The 14,914-nt window shown below is 46.6% G+C and overlaps 1 protein-coding gene and 1 long non-coding RNA gene across 5 annotated transcripts in view; one reads left to right on the forward strand and one right to left on the reverse strand.

The window, feature by feature from the left end:
• Positions 1 to 11,776, forward strand: part of LOC308470715 — a 32,665-nt gene extending 20,889 nt beyond the window's left edge. Inside the window, exons 3-4 of the long non-coding RNA XR_013982589.1 lie at positions 909 to 1,042; positions 11,611 to 11,776. This is a non-coding gene — a long non-coding RNA (uncharacterized lncRNA). The remainder of the gene's footprint in view (positions 1 to 908; positions 1,043 to 11,610) is intronic.
• Positions 1 to 14,914, reverse strand: part of LOC308470662 (uncharacterized protein) — a 103,784-nt gene that overhangs the window by 20,893 nt on the left and 67,977 nt on the right. The window lies entirely within an intron of this gene.

Below are 14,914 nucleotides of genomic sequence, written 5' to 3' on the forward strand. Positions count from 1 at the left end.
TAAGGTTTTTAATTGTTGGGTTTTAATGAGGCTGTGCTATTATTAATTAGTAATATAAGACAGCTTCCTATGCCCGTATGCTCATCTAGTCAAACCATTGGGTCCATCTAGCTCAGTATTGTCAACACTGACTGGCAGCAACTCTCCAGGGGTTCAGACAGGGCTCTCCTCCAGCTCTATCTGGAGATGCTGGGGGCTGAACCTGGGACCATTTGTGTGCATAGCAGATGCTCTGCCAACTAAGGTATAAAAAAAGTTTTGAAAAATACATTGAATTTTGCGTAGCTCGCCATCGCCATCTAGTGTCACATTTGTATATTGCACCTTACAACACATTTAGAATGTTTTATTTGCAGCTGTGTAGCTGAGTCACAACTTATCCCTGCTACTACTAACTACTGCCATTTTAACAGCAACAACAATACCTTTAATGTACATGTTGCTAACCCTGCTCTGGACGTCAAAGCTTTGCTGAATCAGAGCTTGGACCTTTCCACAAAACGAATCTCAACCCTGTGTTTTAGGACAGTGGTTCCCAATTAGCCTAGTACTCTGGACCCCCTATATTCCAAAAGTCAAACCTTGGACCCACTACTTTTGAAAATTTGGATATGTCGGTGGTAGTTTTTGTTATGTGAATGCTGCCACAGACCCCCTGCGATCCATGGACCACCAATTGGGAACCACATACAAAAGTGCTTCTTAACTTTTCCCAACTCTGCAATGTGCTTTCCATGTTTACCCAGGCATCATCATCTCCAGCAATCAGACTTCATTTTCCACACTGGCCAAGTGAATTCTTGATGCAGAATGAGTTTCTGTTAATGCATCTTCTGGGAAATCTTGATAATTAATGGTCTTTTGAAACAAAATATCATTAAAAATAATACCGAGCATGTTAACATCAGTTCACAGGTTGCAGCTAAGATAACCAAATTAGAAGAATGATGGGGAACCGACTCCCGGTTCTGGCAGCTGAAAAGAACATCCAGCTATTCAAGGATGGGGGAACTGTGCCCCCTCCAGATGTTTTTAGCCAATGGTCAGGAATGATAGGAGCCAACAACGTCGGGAGGGCCACAGATTCACTATTCCCTGAGCAAAATAGACTTTATTCTTTCTGTAACTGTGTTTTCATGCTGTCCTGTCCTACTGCTACTACCCAGGAAGCAGGGGCAGACTTGGGTAAACTTTTGTAATGTGGCGCTCTGTGCAAAGCCAACATTTAGCAACCCCAAATGGATCTTCTCAATTTTGCGTCCCCTCCCCGAGCTTGGCACCCTGTGCGAGGGAACCACCTTAAATTCCACACTGCATGAAGCCCCTTGCATGGGCTTCTGCTAGTTTGACTCATTCATTGAATAGTGCCCTTTGTGTCCTGGAAGGTGGGATGGAGATCTTGATCTATCATCTATCTATCTATCATCTATCTATCTATCATCTATCTATCTATCTATCTATCTATCTATCTATCTATCATCATCATCTATCTATCATCTATCTATCTATCTATCTATCTATCTATCTATCTATCTATCTATCTATGTGTGGCTGTTCCCTAAATGGCTGGACAGAGGAGATCATGCAGGAAAGCTGCAGCAGAATGGAGAACTGAACCCAGGTGTTATCTGAGCTCCATATCTTAGCAACAAGGCACCTGTTTGTGCCAAGATGTTTGAGGGCAGCCAGCAAAGCAGACCCTTTGGGGACTAACCCTGGCAATTGGCCCCATGGGCCCAAGTGCAAAGCTGCTAACATCAGCTTGGCGTATTGGCAAAGGTCACTCCAAAGCAAAGTTTTGCCATATTACACCCTTTTATGTCAAGGTGCTTATTGTTTTGAGCTTCTTCTGGCATGGAAAAGCACTTTCCATTTGCCCGGCAAGACTGGCCGGCTCCAGGTTTGATTCTGTCTGTGTCCACCGCATATGAAAGCTGCTGTCCTTTTTTTTTTCTTTTTAACCTAGGCAGCATGTGAGTCTTGCTTCCGAGGCAGGTGGAAGTAGCATGATGCCCCTTCCACTCTCTCACAATGGCTGCCGGCTTTCCTTGGATTTTGGTTATGGGACCAAGGCTTCACTTCTTCCCAGTAGCCAAAGATCAGCCACACCTCCATCTCAGGTGTGTATGGAAGCAGCAGTAACTCCTGGGTCGGAAGAAGAGAAGAAGAAGAGTTTGGATTTGATATCCCGCTTTATCACTACCCGAAGGAGTCTCAAAGCGGCTAACATTCTCCTTTCCCTTCCTCCCCCACAACAAACACTCTGTGAGGTGAGTGGGGCTGAGAGGCTTCAGAGAAGTGTGACTGGCCCAAGGTCACCCAGCAGCTGCATGTGGAGGAGTGGAGACACGAACCCGGTTCCCCAGATTACAAATCTACCACTCTTAACCACTACACCACGCTGGCTCGGAAGAAAGGTTTGTCCCCCCATGGGGATTTGATTCAGTCCATGGGGATGTAGGAGTTTCTGCTTAACAGCTCTTTGTATCACCTTCAGAAGAGGCAGGGAAGAATGGTTCAGATGCAGCAGAGGAAAAAGAAATTGTGTTTGTGTGTGTATGTTTTTAAGAAAAGAGCTCTACTGAAATTCTTAGTTGATAGCAGCCATGTTGTTGTTGTTGTTGTTTAGTCGTTTAGTTGTGTCCGACTCTTCGTGACCCCATGGACCACAGCACGCCAGGCACTCCTGTCTTCCACTGCCTCCCGCAGTTTGGTCAAACTCATGCTGGTAGCTTCGAGAACACTGTCCAACCATCTCGTCCTCCGTCGTCCCCTTCTCCTTGTGCCCTCAATCTTTCCAAACATCAGGGTCTTTTCCAGGGAGTCTTCTCTTCTCATGAGGTGGCCAAAGTATTGGAGCCTCAGCTTTAGGATCTGTCCTTCCAGTGAGCACTCAGGGCTGATTTCCTTAAGAATGGAGAGGTTTGATCTTCTTGCAGGCCATGGGACTCTCAAGAGTCTCCTCCAGCACCATAATTCAAAAGCATCAATTATTCGGTGATCAGCCTTCTTTATGGTCCAGCTCTCATTTCCATACATCACTACTGGGAAAACCATGGCTTTAACTATATGGACCTTTGTTGGCAAGGTGATGTCTCTGCTTTTTAAGATAGCAGCCACAGGCACAGGAAATCCCTCTCCCTCTCGGTTGGCATACTGGAAAGAACTGCTTTCCTTTTTGTGGCATCTACTGAGCTTCCAGCAAGCAGGTTTGCTCGCCTAGGTTTGCATTGCAGCTCATTCTGCAGACTGGACTTCATTTCGTTCCCTTGGTCTCTCTCTCTCTCTCTCTCTCTCTCTCTCTCTCTCTCTCTCTCTCTCCCCCCCCCTCTCACCCCCACATTTGCCCCGAGGCTCAGATTTAAATCTCGTTATGTCAGCTGTGTTTCAGGCATTGGCCCTCTTCCGGCATGACTCTCTCTGGCCTAATTTAGATTTAAGACCATTTCTGTACCAGAGAAAGTGATGGTCTAAGTTTTGGGGGGTAGGGTGGTGGGGTAGGGGGAGAATCCAGACTCTTTCAAGCTTTGTTTATATTCATCTCCCTGTGGCCAGCCAGACACCTGCACAAGCCATAGCACAAAGCTTTACACAGGGAAACAGTTGTCCAAGTTCCAAGAGCACTCTCAAATGTCCACAGCAACCATTAAGTGTGGTCTCTTGATTTTCATTCCCTGCATTTAATTTATTTCTCCAGATCAGGCAAGTCACATAGAGAGCCAAACTGGGAGGTGCCCAATTACACTAGAAATTGGAGTATGCATGGACATGGACACACACACACACACACACACAGTACCAGTTGGTTGTTTGACTGACGTAAAGCCACTGCCAGGTGGCCATTAACTCAACGTCTCAATAATAACCAGATGGCTGAGAATTTGTACACCTCTTCTTCAAATATCTAGTTCTCTGGTCATTACTGTGTCTGAAAGCTACAACTAGAGATCCAATTGCGACATGAACCACCAGCAACATTTCCCAAGAGCAGTCACGGACATGGCACATGCAGCCACAGTCATCTCTGCCTTGTCCTAGGCCACACTGCACACTGCAGGGCAGAAAATCCAGGTTTGCCACCAAGGTTTGCATAATGAGCAAAAATGGCAGCCTGTCAACAATATGATACACAGGTAAGCAGGTGTGGAGTCAGGGTTGTTGTTGTTTTTTGTCATCACAGTCATATTTTACATTTATAGGTCTATGCTGAAAGATGGGGTGTTGTGTGTAGCAGCTTGTGGTGTAATACAACCTCAACCAAGATGCACAGCCAGTCATGATTCCCTAGCTACATTTCTCACGTGTTTGCAAACGTTCACACTTCACGCTTGTATTCATAAATACGAATTCAAGTAACGTATGAACTGAAGTGGTCTTCCAAGTGTACAGTAGAGCTGACAGTCTGTAGTGTCAAAGACAGAGGTGTGTGTGTGTGAGTGAGTGAGTGAGTGAGTGAGAGAGAGAGAAGATGCATAAGGCATCATATGGCAGCAAACTGGGAGTGCCACTGAATATATACGTAACAAGAGGCCACATCTACTTTTGATTCCCTTAATATAACAGCATGCTTCTGAGCATGCATTTATCTCAAACATACTTTGCATTTGTAGGTGCATATTTCAAAAACCTTAGTTATATATCTAAAACATCATGTGTGCAACTCTGACTGGTTGCACTAGGGAAACAGGAGAACCACAGAAGGTGAGACCATGGCCATCCAAGGATTTGCCTGGTTAGGTTCAGATAGTAAGTTCTGGGTACCAGTAGTTGTGGTGGTACAGCATTCCCTTGGGCCATGGATCATTGGGAAGGGTGGGCTTCTGCAGGGCTAGGCACTGAGGCAGGATGGAGATTACAAAGCGCAAGTAAAGATTTCCATCCTTTTTGTGAGATGAGTAAAAAACCCAGAAAGCATTGTTTTATGCTTTTAAGAAATGCAGTCAAGGAGAACCCGATTACTGAACCTTGATCTGAATTGTCACTCCCAAGTTACCCTTTTACAGAAATAGAGCACCGCAGAAATATGCAAATGAGGAATGGTTCATTTAAATTTAATGCTAATGAGAAGATTTCCTTCTCTTTCCAGCAGAGAGCAGCTGTTCTCATTTCAAGCTGGCAAAGTGTCTCTAAATCACCTCCACAGCACTGAGGTGGACAGTGATGTCACTGTTTATAGGTTATTAGTTATTATTTTATGGACATATCTGGCACCTGCCTTTTAAAGAGATGTTCAGATGGCTCCTGGCCTTCTGCCACTGAACCTGTCCCAGTAATCCTGTCTCTCACTAGCATCCTTCCAAGTGTCAAAACACCACTCCCTCCATACAGCAGATAACTTTTAAGAAGACTTTAGGTTCTTTGTTTCCCTGCAGCTTGCTGCTGCTTTATGATCTATGGAAACAAGGACATCGCTTCTCTGTTCAGCCCTGCTGGTCAAACATAATGGAATCTGGAGGCGGGGGGACGACCCAGTGTGGACATGTTCTTGCGTGGGGGTGGGGAGCAAGAAAGGTGAGGAGGAGGAGGAGGAGGAGAGCGGGAGAAGCGTGAAGCATATAGGGAAAGGAGAGCAGAAGGTGGATGATGCAAGGATAACAACAAAGGGAAGACTGCTTTGTAAGTTAACAGCCAGTGCTAGCCCAGAACATTTTGCTTCCTGAAGCAGAGTCCAAATGGTGCCTCTGTGCAACAAGGAGAGAGATACGGGAACAACATTTTAAAAAGTTTTGCTGCGCTGTTCAGACACCAAGCCCTGCCCTCAGCTATCCTCCCGCGGCAGCCCCTTCCCCGTGAAGCAGGTTGTTTCACCCTGTGGTATGACAGCTGGTTCCAGGTGTTGCAGGTGGATGACTAAGTGATGGAAACTTGAGATGGGATGGGTTCCTGGAAGAGGGGGCAGAGGAAACGAAAGCCACCTGCAGTTGCTCCCCCCAGGGATGACTGGACAAAACAAAGCCACTTCCGCCCTACGGAGGTGGAGTTGCGGGCGTCATGGCCCCGACATGCACGCAGCAGCTGGAACCAGCCGCTGCACTATTGGGGGGATTCCCGGCTGCGTCATCCCCTGGCCAGCCAATCAGCTGACTCAGGGGGCGTGGCCTGCCCTATTTAAGGCAGGACGCGGCCGGGGATCTCCCTCTTTGCCGGCTGCCAGCTGTTCCTGCTTTTCCCACCCTCCCGCCCTATCAGGTTTTTGTTCTTTGACCTTGCTATGGACCTTGGTTGGTCACTGTTGAGGGGCCTAGTAGGGATTTTTCCACTTGGCAAATTGGCACCAGTCACTTGGTTTTCGCCTACCTCGTAGCTAATCGTCACAACTTTCTGGGTATTGGTGGTTAGGCATTGGTATTGTTCTGTAGATGGAAGAGGGGAGATAGCACCATCACCTGCCCCACATATTGAAGGGTAGTCCGATAAAGGATTCCGGGGGACGTGGCCCTTTCCGATGCCTGGGGAGGTGAGGGCCTAAGGCACGCCCCCGAGCGGTGACCCCAGGGGAGTTCCTAGTTGATGTGCATCAGCAGGACTCCCCCAACTGGTGGTTAACCCTTCCCGGACTTCAAGCGGACGGGCTGAAGTCGGATATGGTCTGTTAGGACCAATGCCTAAGCCAATACAGCTCATCACCTGTAACCAATAAAGTTGTGGCCTTATTTAGCCCATTAACCTTAATAATTGTGTCATGTGTCATTATTTCCATTGGTGGGGGCGGGAGCTCACCACACAAACTGCTGTTGTAGACAAGGTGCAGGCCTTCCTCCAGAACCTGGCCACTGGCTGCATTGTCTGGCTTGAGGGAAGAACTTTCTGGTAGAAGGGGAAGTCAATCTAAGCTGAGCTGGTAGGTGAGAGTTGGGGGAGCATCAGGGTTGGGGTTGCGGCATGTTGGGGGAAGGGGTGTATAAGTCTTTCTTCCCCCACTGTGTTCCCAACAACCCCTCCTCACAACCCCCCTACTATTAACCCTCAGAAGATTTGTAGTTTAACTCCCTGTGTCTTTTGCACAAGAGAATTGTGTCCATATATGTCAGCATTACCTTGTGGCTGCACATTAGCCATTAGCCATAAGGTGTTCATAGTCCCTGTCCCAGAAAGCCTCCAAAAGGATTTGCTTTTTCCTTATGCTTTGGCAATATTTGCGCAGTCAAAAGCCAAAGCCACGTCAAACTGAAAAGAGAAAGGGGCTGTGACTCCATCACAGGGAGGGAGAAATGTGCCACAAATTAAAAAGCAAACTCACTCAGTCTCGCATTCTGTCAGGGTTGTAGATGAGGAACGGCATTGTATTTCATTTGTGATCAGTTCATGCCTTTCTCTGTTAGATGATTAACATGCCTAAAGTTCATTTTTTTTCCAGGAGCTGAAGCAGTGAGATACCTGCTTGCCAGCGCAGATTTTGCACTAATTCAGCATCACTTAGGTGAATTGCAGAAGTACCCTGTGCCTTCCAAAATATGAATCATCATTACATGAATGAATTCCCTGGGAAATAGAACAACTTCTGCTTCAGTTTTGCTAATAAGCAGCACACGCCTTCTGTTGCAGAGCCACGGCTTCTTAAGGCTTGGTGCAACTGAGATTAAAGAAGGTGGTGCATAATAACTGCTGAACACACTCATAAAAACCCAGGAAAGGGCAGATGACCATAGCACTCAATTATTGTGGTAACCTTCAGTGCTTGCAATGGAGTAGCACTCCAAAACAGGAAGCCCAAGAAATGGAAGCATTTCCCCGCTCCCCATCAGTTCTGTAGGCTTTGCAAAATGTGCATAACTCATTCATATAAACCAAATCAGCCCAGACTAGCCAGAAGGATAATGAATTAGGGAGTGAGTACAATTTGACTGAGCTTTGGCTCTGTGGGTTAAACCACAGAGCCTAGGACTTGCCGATCAGAAGGTCAGCGGTTCGAATCCCCGTGACGGGGTGAGCTCCCATTGCTCGGTCCCTGCTCCTGCCAACCTAGCAGTTCAAAAGCACATCAAAGTGCAAGTAGATAAATAGGTACTGCTCCGGCGGGAAGGTAAACGGCGTTTCCGTGCGCTGCTCTGCTTCGCTAGAAGCGGCTTAGTCATGCTGGCCACATGACCCAGAAGCTGTACACCGGCTCCCTCAGCCAGTAAAGCGAGATGAGCGCCGCAACCCCAGAGTCGGTCACGACTGGACCTAAGGGTCAGGGGTCCCTTTACCTTTACAATTTGCTAGCTCTACAAACATATAAAATGGCAACCTATCTTTTTCCTCTTCACCAGTAACCATCCTGTTTGCCACATGTCTGGTTGATTGCACATGCCACGAATTTGGTTTTAAAACGATGTCACACTTGGATCAAAGTCAGTGTGACATTGGTATGATATTCCAGCCAGTAATCCTAAGAACCTCCCTTTCCAGTGCCTGAAAATGTCTTCTCATTGGCTTACTACAGGGAGCTAAGGAGAGAAAAGGGGATTGTCCTCAAGAAACAGTTTGGGATTCTGGCACAGTTTTAGAGCTTCTCTCTCCTATAAGGATGAAGCAGGATCCAACCACAAGTTCACCATGGGTTGCAATGAGGGGTTTGACATGCCAGCATGAGCTACGGCCCAGACAGAATCCTTTGCCTGGTTCACAGGATGCCAAACTGAACTCTACACCAACAGTCTGTACACCAAGCAGTTTCTGCTGCTTTCTCACTGCAGATCATCATCCTCATAATGAATGCAGCTTTGCCCTGTTTCTCATCTGCAACTGAAAGGACATATTCCACATCAGTGAGTATGTGGCACAGGCACATAACTTCTTCATTCTCACCATTTGCCCCATTACAAGCAGTGCAACGTCCTTGGAAGTTTGGATTGTATCCCACACAGTCTACTGCAGGTATTAAGAAGATTTTGGGGGGTAAAGGGACACCTGGCTGCTTTTTTGCGCTTTTTTTGGTGGCACGTAGGAACAAGGGATCTACCAAGGTCAGATTTATTTGACAGCTTCCCTTCTGTTTGGAAGGAGCACCTGTCAGCTCTGTCCTTTTCATCCAGAGCTTTTTCTTGCGTTCTGAGCTAGAAGCTCCCCTGGCATTTTCCAGCCTCTGAATGCTTGAAAACTGCTTCCTGCTGCAAAGGGTGTGGAGCTGCTCTCTGATCAGCCCTAGGTGGACAACAGAGCTCTCTTTTCGAGTCTGCCTGGCAGGAGCTGACCAGGCAAAAGGAGTGGGAGTGGGGGGGGAAAACATTCCTGTCCTTCGACTCTGGGGAAGCCAGAGCTCAGTGGTCCAAAAGAGATGAAGTCCCTTCTCCACCACCACATAGAGATTGGGGGGGGGGGGGGCTGGATTGATGCAATTCACATTTAAAGGCAAACCTACCTAACTTGCACAGTCTGAAACAACACGGCCACCTTTCTCGAATCTGCAGCTTTCCAAATTTTGCGATGCAGTTTTCTCCAGCCAAACAATGTATACACAAACGCAAAACGTGGATAAAATTGCATATATTGGTGTCAAACAACATACAGAAGTGCACTATATTATAGGAAGTTACTTTGCAAAAAAAAAATGTGAATATGAGGAAGAATTGCAGACAAAAATATGAATATTAGGAGGAATTTGCACCAAAATGCTGGTGAATTCTCGTAAGGATTAAAAAAAAAAAGGTGGCATCTCCCCCCCCCCAAAAAAATCATGCTGCACACCAAGGAGCTCTTTCAGTCTTAGCTTTTTTAGTAAAACACTGGCAAATGTCATAAGAGATAACATACAGTGGCTCTGAAACCAGGCAGATATTAGTTCAGCCCATGAGGAAATGAAGAGCACCAGATCGAGGCAAACTGTGTTAGGGACCTTCTGTGAAGCGCTGGAGGGGGTGAGAAGAGAGAGAGAGCTCTTTTTTTCCTGGAAAAGGGTAAGGAGGAGACAAAGCATGGCAGGATTCCTCAACAGAGCACAATGTCCTTCTCCTCCCTGTCCAAATATATATACAGTGGTACTTCAGGTTACAGACGCTTCAGGTTACAGATGCTTCAGGTTACAGACGTTTCAGGTTACAGACTCCACTAACCCAGAAGTAGTACCTTGGGTTAAGAACTTTGCCCCAGGATGAGAACAGAAATTGCGCAGCAGCAGCAGGAGGCCCTATTAGCTAAAGTGTTACCTTAGGTTAAGAACAGTTTCAGGTTAAGAACGGACCTCCAGAACGAATTAAGTTCTTAACCCAAGGTACCACTGTATATAAAAGAGAAAGGGAGGCTTTGAAGAAATACCTCTTCTGCAATCCACTAGATTCAGAAATGAAGAAGCAGAGAGCAGGGAGCAGAGCAAATAATAGAGCAGGAAGATTGTGACCCCCACCCCTCAAGACACAGACATTTCTCTAGCATTAGTGAGACCGAAGGCTCCACACTTGAATGTGCATAAACCCAAGCCCTAAATCCCAAACAGGGACACCAACAGGATTTCCTGGGTCCCGTACACTGTATGTGGATTGGGCCCCTTGCACCTGTCTCTCCCGGCAATCTATTGATAAGAATGGCTGCTTACATATTTTCATTTAGCCTACATCACAGGGCTGGTTGCAAAAAAAAAAAAGTGTAAAAAGCTGGAGGTGAAGAAAACGTGCAAAACCTTCCAGCTCCTGGGTGGGAAAGCAAGGTACAAGTATATGTCGCAAAGTGCATAAACCATGCCATACACTCCCATGGGACGCAGTGATGGCCACCAACTTGAATGGCTTTGAAAGAGGATTACACCAGGCTTCCTCAGCCTCGGCCCTCCAGATGTTTTTGGCCTACAATTCCCATGATCCCTAGCTAGAAGGACCAGTGGTCAGGGATGCTGGGGATTGTAGTCTCAAAACATCTGAAGGGCCAAGGTTGAGGAAGCCTGGATTAGACAAATTCATAGAGGTTAAGGCTATCAATGGCTACTAGGCTTGATGGCTATGCCTTCACAGCCAGAGGTGCTAATGCTTCTGAAGGCCAGTTAGTTGCTGGAAATCACAGAGGGGAGAGGGCAGATACTCCCTTAACCTTACCTGGGGATTGAATCTGGGACCTTTTGTAGGTGTACAGGGCCAGCCCAAGACACACTGCTGCCTAAGATGGAGTAGTCAAGATGCATAGTACCAAAGGCTGGACTGTCTCCGAGGACAAAAAATATATATCTCACAGGGCCTCTCCCCCATCTTTCATGGTAAAAATATAAGGCAGATAAATTGAATAGCAACCCATTTCTTTCCCTTTCATGATACCCCAAATCAGCTTCCTCACTCTGCCCAATGTTAGGGCCGGCCCTGCTGGATGTGTATGCATTCTACCACTGGACTGCCACCATTCCCCTGCCCCCAAAAGAAGGGATGTTTCATTTAATTACCTGTCACCCTCATATTCTCTGTATCTTTCCAGTTTTAGGATTTGTGTCACCAACGCAAACATATAGTATGGGTTGTATCCAACCCACTGATAGCAATGAGCTTGAGTCAGTCATGTTCATTACTTTCAATGGGTACTGTGAGTAGGACTAGCATTGGCTACAACCCAGTATGTACCACCAGTGCAAGCCTTGTCAGTGTGTGTGAATCTGTGTGATCAATAGTTACAGGTAAGTACAACTTTGTTTTTCCTCATCTATCGTTCCAGGTCCAGGTGGATTTTCTATGGCTGGCTGGCAATATTTTCACTTGGGAACAGACCAAGGAACAAAGTCACATTTTCCATCTGACTACCAGAGACCCAGGCTCTCACAAAAGTAGCAGCACAGAGGTATCTGTTCCAGCTGATATTACCTTTCCCCCTCTTTGGTTGATCTGCCATTCACAATCAAACACTTGAGCCAACTACACCTTTAAAAAATCTGCCAGATGCAGGAAATATAAGCCCCTTTAAGAGCAGTTTTTGTTCATATAAAGCAGAATATATGGGTGGAATTCAACATCATGCTATGGTGAATGTCTGGTCAATGCAAGAGTTGAGGCTTGCCAGATGGAACAATCCTCCCTCTCCTCCCCCTATGTGCCATTCTAGAGTTCCCCCCCACCCTGCCAAGCCAATTTGGGAGAGTGCTGGGGGGGGGCATGGAGGGAAGGAGAGGAGGGGAAAGCCCCATTGCGCAAGTGGAAGCCCTTGTGCAAGTTCTGCATTGATTAGGTGAATCCCACCAGAGTGTGTGTGTGTGTGTGTGTGTGTGACACCTTTTCCAGCAGTTGCAGACTAAGCCAGGAATTTAGAAATCCAATCTGTTGCCCAAGGTTTCCAGTAGAAAAGCAGTATTCACACCCCTCCTCCAAGCAGTTTGTTTTGTCTGCTTCGGTCTTGGAGGAAATGGAGATGAAGGCATTGGCTGGCTCAGACAAAATCTATTATTTCCCGGACTTGAGTCCCCACAGACTCACCGTACTGCAAGCAGGGAGAAATGGAAACACCTGGAGTAGGATTTTGACCTCACCAAGCCATATGAGATCAGCTGGAATCTTATTATAGGAAAGTTTAAAAATGCCTGCAATCAAATCCATGACTCCCAGAAAAGCTCCAAACAATAAATGTGTCCCAATGGTTTAGTGTCCAGTCAGGACAATTCAGTTAAGCTTCTCAAGCTGAAACACAGCTTTACTGGGAGACACCTTTTGCTCCCAACCCATCAGGCTTGGGGATTTCATGCACATTTCCCATTTGACCAGGAAAGAGAGAATGGAATTGGAAAAGCAGAGTAAACATACAACAACTTAGGGAAGGAATAGGGTTCTTTCATGCAAAGATGACACTGTCCTGGCTCTCACCCTCAGACACAGTATTTGGACTCAAGTCTCAGCATTAGTTCAAGGTTTCTGAGCACAATTCAAAGTGCTGGTGTTGACCTTTAAAGCCCTAAATGGCCTCAGTTCAGTATATCTGAAGGAGCACCTCCACCCCCATCGTTCTACCCGGACACTGAGGTCCAGCACCGAGGGCCTTCTGGCAGTTCCCTCACTGCGAGAAGCCAAGTTACAGGGAACCAGGCAGAGGGCCTTCTCGGTAGTGGCACCCGCCCTGTGGAACGCCCTCCCATCAGATGTCAAAGAGAACAACTACTACCAGACTTTTAGACGACATCTGAAGGCAGCCCTGTTTAGGGAAGCTTTTAAAGTTTGATGCATTATTGTATTTTAATATTTTGTTGGAAGCCGCCCAGAGTGGCTGGGGAAGCCCAGCCAGATGGGCGGGGTAGAAATAATAATAATAATAATAATAATAATAATAATAATAATAATAATAATAATTACTACAAGATACACGGTTCGTAAGTCTACAAGCACAGCTCTAAGATTCATGGCTAGGCAGTAGCTAAGGTGTTGCCCCTACACTTGGCATGCCTCTGCTGCTCTACTTTTAAAGAGTAGTGAAGGAAGAGTCATTTGTGTGCTTCCCATCCAAAGCGAGAAGACGGTACTTGCAAGTCTGTGCTCCTGCAGGCGCTCCCTTGTGATGGGACCTGAGTCAGTCCTTCTGAACCTCTGGTTCAGCCAGCCCTGCTGATTGGACATCCCTCTGCCTCCTCTGCTACCATGGGGACTTCACTCCCAAGTAGCAGGGGACAGGCTGACTTGTGATGCCCGACAACAAAGGGGCGGAAACCTCTCCCAGCTCATTACCTGAGCTCTCTCCAGTGCCAACCCTTGAATCCTCCTCTGACAGATCTTGCCAGCTCTGCCCCATCCCAGCTGATGGTGATACCAAAGCCACTATTTTAGCCTTAGACATAAGGCGTAACTGGCATCTGCCCACGTTCATCCCTGAAGTCCATGGCAGGGTAGGATTTCAAAACCAGATCTCCCACCATCCATTGCAGCTCTTGCACTGGCTGCACTGCTTCCTTAATGCATCCATCCCACCTCAAGACACAAACTCTCAAGGTGGCCTCAGGCAAACCATTATCCCTCCTCCAAAATATGGGATAATAATGATTGCTAGGCTTAGCAGTGCTATCTATGCACGATGCTTTGAACAATGAAGTTCATATTATAAGGGTAAGGAACCTGTGGCCCTCCCTGATGTTGCCAGACTACAATTCCCATCATACCTGATCATTGCTCATTCTGGCTGGGGCTGATGGGAGTTGGAGCACAACAACATCTGAGAGGCTACAGGTTCCCTAATCTGCACTATAAAATTTCCTCCTCCTTCTCCTCATTTTGATGATGATGATGATGATGAAAAGGCATAGATATAGGAAAACAACGATAACAGGAGATATATTTTGTTGTGTTCTCGGTGCATTTAGGAGTGCAGCAGCTTGTTTAACTCTCAAAGTGGGGTGCCTACTATGAGAACAAATGTACAGGTGAGAACTTCCTTTAGTTGAAAGTGAACCTGCCTTTGCCCACTTTTGTAATGCTGTTAGGAAGCGCTTTTATTTGAACTTCTTGATGTTCCAGCAGATGTAGTTAACCACCTGCCACCTGTCCTTTGGACTCCAGCCCCAAAACAACTCATAAAAAGAACTTGCTATCTCTGGCAGATCAATCATTATGCAAACACACAAGCTTCTCTTTGACACCCGGTTCAACACTTTTGAGGCAGTGCGTATTAATACTGTAACTGGGGCGGTGGTGGGTGATGACAGTTTGCCTGCTAACTGGCATCCTGCTGCTTGCCTTATCTGTTCTTGTGAAAAGAAAGGCTGTCAATTTGCAATTTGCCATTTTTAAAAAATTTTAACCCAAAATAGCCTATCAACTCACTGGACCCAATTCCCCACAGTGTCACTAGCAAGATCTGCTGGAGCTGTTTTGACTTTGTTTGGCCAGTAGGGGGTTCTGTCTGCAATGGAACCTGTTGCATCTATGAGCTTCTCTCCGGGCTAGGCCACTAAGAGAGCAGCAAAAGGAGCCCATTCTTCCCAGAAGCATCTGCTCAGCAATTGTTCAATTACTTCACAAGTGGGATGGCATGACGGTATTGCACAACC

The sequence above is a fragment of the Podarcis pityusensis genome, assembly GCF_964106645.2.
Source record: "Podarcis pityusensis genome assembly, chromosome: 2".
In the NCBI taxonomy this organism is placed as follows: Eukaryota; Metazoa; Chordata; class Lepidosauria; order Squamata; family Lacertidae; genus Podarcis; species Podarcis pityusensis.